Genomic DNA, 6,646 nt, shown 5'->3' with positions numbered 1-6,646 from the left:
AACATCGGATTTCACTTTATCACGTTATTCAAAATGCATTTTATCTAAACCCAATACCCAAAGACCTATTGAAACTTAAAATTATGACAGTCATGCATCTTTCTTTTTCAAATAAAGTCTAACTTAAGCATTAAAGATACACCCTTTTGAATTTAATTTCAGTGATTTATTGGAACGAAAATTTAACTTGTGACAACCATATATCAGTTATTTAAACATCACTGAACAATACCCGTAATATGATGAAAAGATTACAATGGGGACAGTAAGTATAAAGCGCTACCTCAAATCTTTAATATGTTTTTCCTCTCTCATACAGTTTTTTTTTTCTATGTGAAAGCACATAACTTCTGTCAAAAGTTCTTTTTAATCGTTTTAAAGGACTGGTCCACAAAAAGCATTTTTTTTTTTAAAATTCTAATTCAACAGGCAAATCCAAAATAATGAGGCGATAAACTGTCATACTCTCAGATGGTGAGGACTACTAGTATTTATTTAGACAGCTTGTCTTCTAGAGATAGAGATTCAGAACTAAAGAAAACAAGGTATATGTTTATTGTATAATAAATTTAAATATACATGTATGTCTGTCTTAGCCCCTCAATAAAGCCTGACCTCTGCACTTGTTGGACATGAATTTTGTCAATTTTGTACAGGACTAGAAGAAGACTCAAAGACTTACTGTGTAACTTAGCCCAACAGTAATTGGTAGAACCGTTGATCAAGGGCCATGAGTTTTTGGTGGAGAGTAAAATGTTAATTATCATCATGCAAACAGATTGCCAACAAGATGTCTAGGAGTAAAGAATATTTTCAAAGATTTATGCATTTTCAATGTGACCAATTTAGCCCTACCCCTGATGATGGGCCTTGGGGAGAGGGGGGATTTCAAGATTTTTCTGTAGGGCTAAATGTTTAATATAGTCATGGAAAAAAGTTTTTCCGTTTTATTGTCAATGTGTGAGCAGAAAATGGAGATCTTTTCAAATACAAAATATGAAGATAACGAACAGAAATGAAGTTGGAACAATACAAATTTGGAGCAGAGCAAACATGGACCTCTAAAAACATCAGAGGAGGGATTAGGTCCCATGGAGGTGTAAGCATCCCTTGTCAACCGGTCACTCTTGCCGTGTGCTCCTTTTCATGATCGGGCAAAAATAAAAATTCACTGTGAAAACAATGACCTGAGAAACGACAACGATAGACTGCATATGGTAACAAAGTCATTGTATCGATCATAGGAATGTTGAATTTAAACAGGTCTTTCAATATCCTTGTATCATCAACTTATTTGTCAATAGCCTGCCTCGTATTAGAAAATGTTCATATGTAGAGCATGCATATCGAAGGGAGACATAAACTCCATATGCATGTTATAATAGTATATGGTCACATAAATAATTAAGTGAAGTTGCGAATAGAAAAGTTGAAGTCATCACCTTTATCACAATGTTTTGTTGTAAGGTTGCCATTCATGTCGTTTTCTTGTAAAATATCCAAATATGAAACGGATGTGTCACACGTTTTGCTGTCTTTTATTTCGAGTTCAAATGGATATATATAGAACCAAATTGAAAATGAATATCGTTAATTGATTAACGTCGTCGATACAGTGCATATCTAATTGTCGAATTGAAGGCCACAGCAAGAGACTACTTCTTTTCGTGTAGAAGTTTTGAATAAATTCTGCTTCATATGAATACAAAAATAGGTCTGCTAATAACGTGGCGCAATTAGTACTCATGGGAAATCCAACAGATTGTTGGAAGATTTGATCTCCAAAAACTACTAACCGTGAAGATGTTGTCAATCAGAAACTCAAGCATCTTTTTGATATCTACTTCTGAGTATTCAACTTCGGAGTATGTACAATCAGAATGTTTTTAACAAAATAATTTTGCAAATGACCGGTCACAAGGTAAGTAAATTTACGAGTTCCATTTTTATTGAAAAAGCACCTGTCACTGATGTCAAAAAGCCTAGCTGTACTTTAATTTTTCGTGGGGAAAGGTCGTTAAAGTGTTGAAAAGTCGTACTTTTTGATGTTATCGATTTTTGTAAAATTTTGTGATTTCGAATTTTCTTATACATGTACAGTGTAGTTCCTTGGAATTTAAAGTATCCACATCTAATTAACACCACTTCTCGACTATGTTGTTGTACCGTTCTCTTAAAGTTTCTCTTTTAGTGCTGTTAACATTTTGGTGAGGAGTAAAGAGAGAGGCTTGGTAGAACATTTACTGAAGCCCGCTATGTATCTTTGTTTGTAAGGATTTGTATGTGGTTTAGGAATCCAGTATATTGTTGGGAATTATTAAAAATTATTCAAACTGACATATGATTTTGAAGAATCTCCTCCTTAGAGAGGGAACTATAATTAAAAGTTTGATTATCACTTGCAGCATTAAATCCAAGTTCCTCTAAGATACAATTGAAATATTGAGCCTTACAAAGAAAGACACTATTGCTACTATATTTCCATGAGTAAAGAAGAAAGTTAATTTCAAAGGGTCGCCTGCGTGGTGCAGTGGTTAGAGAACGTTCAGTTGCTCTAGAGTCACGGTGTTAGGAGTAGATCCTTACGTCGCGGGTTCGAATCCACTGCGGGACGTGGAGACCGGTGCTTCAGATGAGACCGTATATACCGAGGTCCCGTGTCGCAGTAGGTGCTGGCACGAAAAAGATCCCTCACTGCTCAATGACCGTATGTGACGAGTTTAGGTCAAAATTTTGCAGCCCTCAACCGGCAAGTGGTGGCGTCGTCATATCAGTGAAAAATTCTCGAGAGGGACGTTAAACAACAAACAAGCAATAATTTCAAAGGTGTTATGTATTTTCAATATATGTCCAACTAAACCCCTCCATAGGACCTGAACACAGGACTCGGGAAACATGAATTTTACAACTTTGGAATATTATGCACTCATTGTAATTAGATAATCCCTGCCCACTAGATCACCTACAGATAAGACAATTTTCGATAGTGTAATGAATTTCCAATATATGATCAACTTAGCCCAACCCTGGACTTAAACCATGGGCCGGGGAACGTGCCCATGCCATTCTATTCTTAAATTGAATATTTATTTTTAACGTAATCTTACTCTTGATATTTTAATAAACAATATAATTATCATGATTAAATAATTAGTCATATTATTTTTAGCGATGCCTAAAACATCGCTAATAATGTCTTATTTGATGGTTGCTAAAATTGCCGTTAAACGGTTTGTATAATTATAATAAACAGCTACATATAGTCCTCCTAAAATTATAAAGAGGATTATGTCCTTTGTGCCAAGGAGTCAGGACACAGGGGGAAGCTAGGATGGACATTAATCAGTATACAGTTGAAGCTATCTCCTATACTCCTGAACGTTTAGAAGACAAGCTGCATGAATATAGTAATGATTATAGCACTATGTTTTTATCACACGAGTCCAAAGTTCTAGTACTGGGTGGGACCATATAAAGTGGCCATAGCTTTAGAAACGCTTGGTACTCAAGTGACCGTCAATACCCATGAGCCTCTTTTAAGATGTATTATGCGTATTTAATGTATGACCAACTTCGTTGAACTCTCGGGTCTGAATCCAGGTCCCATGAGTTTCATTGCTAATAATTATCTTGCCAACAGTTTTACAGCTTGATGTCCAAGATCGAACGGGGGGGGGGGGGTGTTCAAAGATTGCATTAATTTTGATGCTTTGGCCACGTCCCCCTGGCCCAGGGAGGCAGAGGCCTTGAAATTTCAAATTTGACCTTGACCATGTGACCCACTGAGGCTTTATGCCATATAAATTGGTTGAAAATTGGTTCAGCTGTTCTAGAGAAGAAACTTTCAGCGGATTTATGACGACGGACAAAAACAAATACTGTATTAATCTGAGTGACCCACGTGACCTAAAAAAGGCATTGTGGACTCTAATTCAGCTAAATAAGCAAGTAAGTAAATTTTATTTTAAAGTTGGCATTTTGTACATGACATAACAACTGTTGGCATTTTGTTTCTTCAAGATAATGCTGGTGTAAGTTGTCCATCCCTTCTACATTGCTAACAACTCACCGGAGCTTCCTCTGTAATGAGATTCGTCTCTTATTTCCTTATTACAAAAGAATATTAACTTCTGTCTGTGCTTTCTTACAATTAATCTCCATAAAAGCAGCGAGCCTCCTCATCAAATACGAGGACAGGATCAATAAGATGCCAGATGAAAATTGTTAATGACATCACTTTGTCCTAGGAGATGATGCCCAGCTAAGATTTCCAATAAAGTTCTCGTCCTCTAACTAAGCTGGAGATGTATTTTCGAAGAAAGTTAATTAGAAGATTAATTGATTTATGGAGGGAATTGAATTTTAATTTCAAGACCTGGATTTCCTACAATCTAGTGTCAGCAAATTTCTGCAATACGTAAATCAATATTAAAAATAGAATTCATTTGTGAATCAATGTTTCTTTGAATTTTAATGTCAACTAAAAATGTGATTTGTGGCAACGCACTTTGAAAAAATTACGCACTTTGAAAATTTTTTTCAAAAGGCGTTAAAATTGGGACAAAATCAACGCAGTTTGGAAAAAAAAAAATTCAAAGTGCGTTAAGAGTGTACATCAACATTTTTTTTCCATGGAGACACTTAACGCACTTCGAAAAAATATGCATAAAACAAAAATTGTTGACTTAGATTTAGTATCTAGACAGCATTATTTTGTTATATTTCTTTAGAAAAACTTTAATGAATTGATCTCCCTCATCGGGAACAAGGAGAAGACAGGTAGAAGGTCTTATCTTTCCTACTCAAATATATGTATTTACATAACTGGTATGACATCGATATACTTTCTCTCAATAAATCTGATTCAACGTTAAATAGATGAAAAAAAAATTGAGATGGGCTTTCCTAAAAAAAAAAAAAAACCGCACCCTTTTATGTAAAAGAAGAGAGATAGAGAAGCTTGGGTGTCATATCGCTGATCTAACAACAGTAGCCAACTGTAAAAATTTCAGTCAAGTGAGTAATGTGGCTAAGGTTTATTTTCCTTACTATCAAATAAATGAGTCAACCATTGTTTCATATAATGCATGTTCACAATAGATAGATAGATGAATATGAGAGAGAGAGAGAATTTTCATGGTAGGGAAAAATCATAATTGCTCCATTTTGCCTAAGAAGAATGCGATGCTTTAAGTCACTTATCAGCCCCTACATCTATCGAACTTATTACAGACTGGATGAAATAAAAAAGAAATGAAATTGTGCTATAAAACAATCATTCCTTCATTATTTCTAGAAGATCCATTTTCCTTTTATAATATTTACGAGAACCTTTGGGAACAAGACAACCCCTTAAATCTTTAAAACGTCTATATCTCAGATCCTGAAGTGACGTCATCACCGAAAAGTTATCCAACCAGGTTCAAATAATTATTTAGCACACTTAATATTAGCAAGAATATTGACCAAGCCGTGCACATTTTTTTTTCAAAGTGCGTTAATATGGTCCATATTAACGCACTTTGAAAAATATTTTTGTTTCAAAGTGAGTTAACTTGGTCCCAGATTTAACGCACTTTGAAAAATTTTTTTCAAAGTGCGTAATTTTTCAAAGTGCGTTGTAACAGTAGTTCTATTTGATAAAATATATTGAAACCAATTCTGGGCCCTTGAGGAAATATAAAGTATAAAGTAATATACACAAGAAGAAGGTCAAATTATATAGTCCGACATAAAAACAAAACTTTACACAGATTATAGAAGATGCATCCTCACAACGTCAGAGGTCCATCATTTATTAATTAATTTTTTTTCTAAAATAATATTTTGTAGAAAGATAACTCCTGTAGATGGAAAGATAACTCTTGTAGAAAGAAGCACAGAAAACAATGCGATATTCTAATTTAAAAAGCAACGCTTCATTTTGTTTTCCAATATGAATTAAATATATATGACAGTAAATATTATTATCATATATACCTCATATTTTTTTTAATTTTATGTTGAGATAAAAAAAATTATTGATCTTTCTACCTCTGTCTCAAATTTTCTTCATATCATGATTAGACATAATATTCATTTCTGAAAAAGTAAGCAACGCTTCATACTTCAAAACTATTTTCCATATGAATCTTATGCTACAGTTGTTAATGAAATCAATGTTTGGGATTTTTAAATTGGTGAAATTTAGAGCAGAGGGATATTTCACCTTAACAATAAAACATGTATCTAATAACACATACAAAAATACATTTTCTAGCTTGGGTTTCCGGCTCCGGATGGTTTTTATTTTTCGTTATCTCTCGCTATTTTTTGTTTTTATTTTTCGTTATCTCTCGCTATTTTTTCAGAACCATGTTTGTTTGCGATCGGTCACTCAAATTTGGTCAAATAGAGGGTCACATTTCTCCCCAGCGAGAGACTGTGAAGAATTTGGGAGAAAAGAGAGAGGGGCGAAAATATGTACCGTCACAATGCTTCCTAACATAATGTGTAGATTTGGTTCTCAACCTTGGTCTCCGGGGCAAGGTTATAGGACTACGGAAAATATCAACACTGTCACTCTAAAACTTAATTCATTTTTTTAACCGAGGCAGGCTACTGACAGATAAGTTGGTGATACAGTCATTTCAACAACCTCTTTTTT

General features: G+C 34.3%; 1 long non-coding RNA gene across 1 annotated transcript in view; it reads left to right on the top strand.

The window, feature by feature from the left end:
* LOC133186153 (uncharacterized) overlaps window positions 1-6,646 on the top strand; it is a 235,607-nt gene that overhangs the window by 70,861 nt on the left and 158,100 nt on the right. The gene's annotated exons all lie outside the window — the stretch shown is intronic.

The sequence above is a fragment of the Saccostrea echinata genome, unplaced genomic scaffold, assembly GCF_033153115.1.
Source record: "Saccostrea echinata isolate AGI-Se365-2 ecotype Australia unplaced genomic scaffold, CSIRO_AGI_Sech_v1 ptg000012l, whole genome shotgun sequence".
Lineage (NCBI taxonomy): Eukaryota > Metazoa > Mollusca > Bivalvia > Ostreida > Ostreidae > Saccostrea > Saccostrea echinata.
This window is presented reverse-complemented; position numbering and strand designations above follow the sequence as displayed.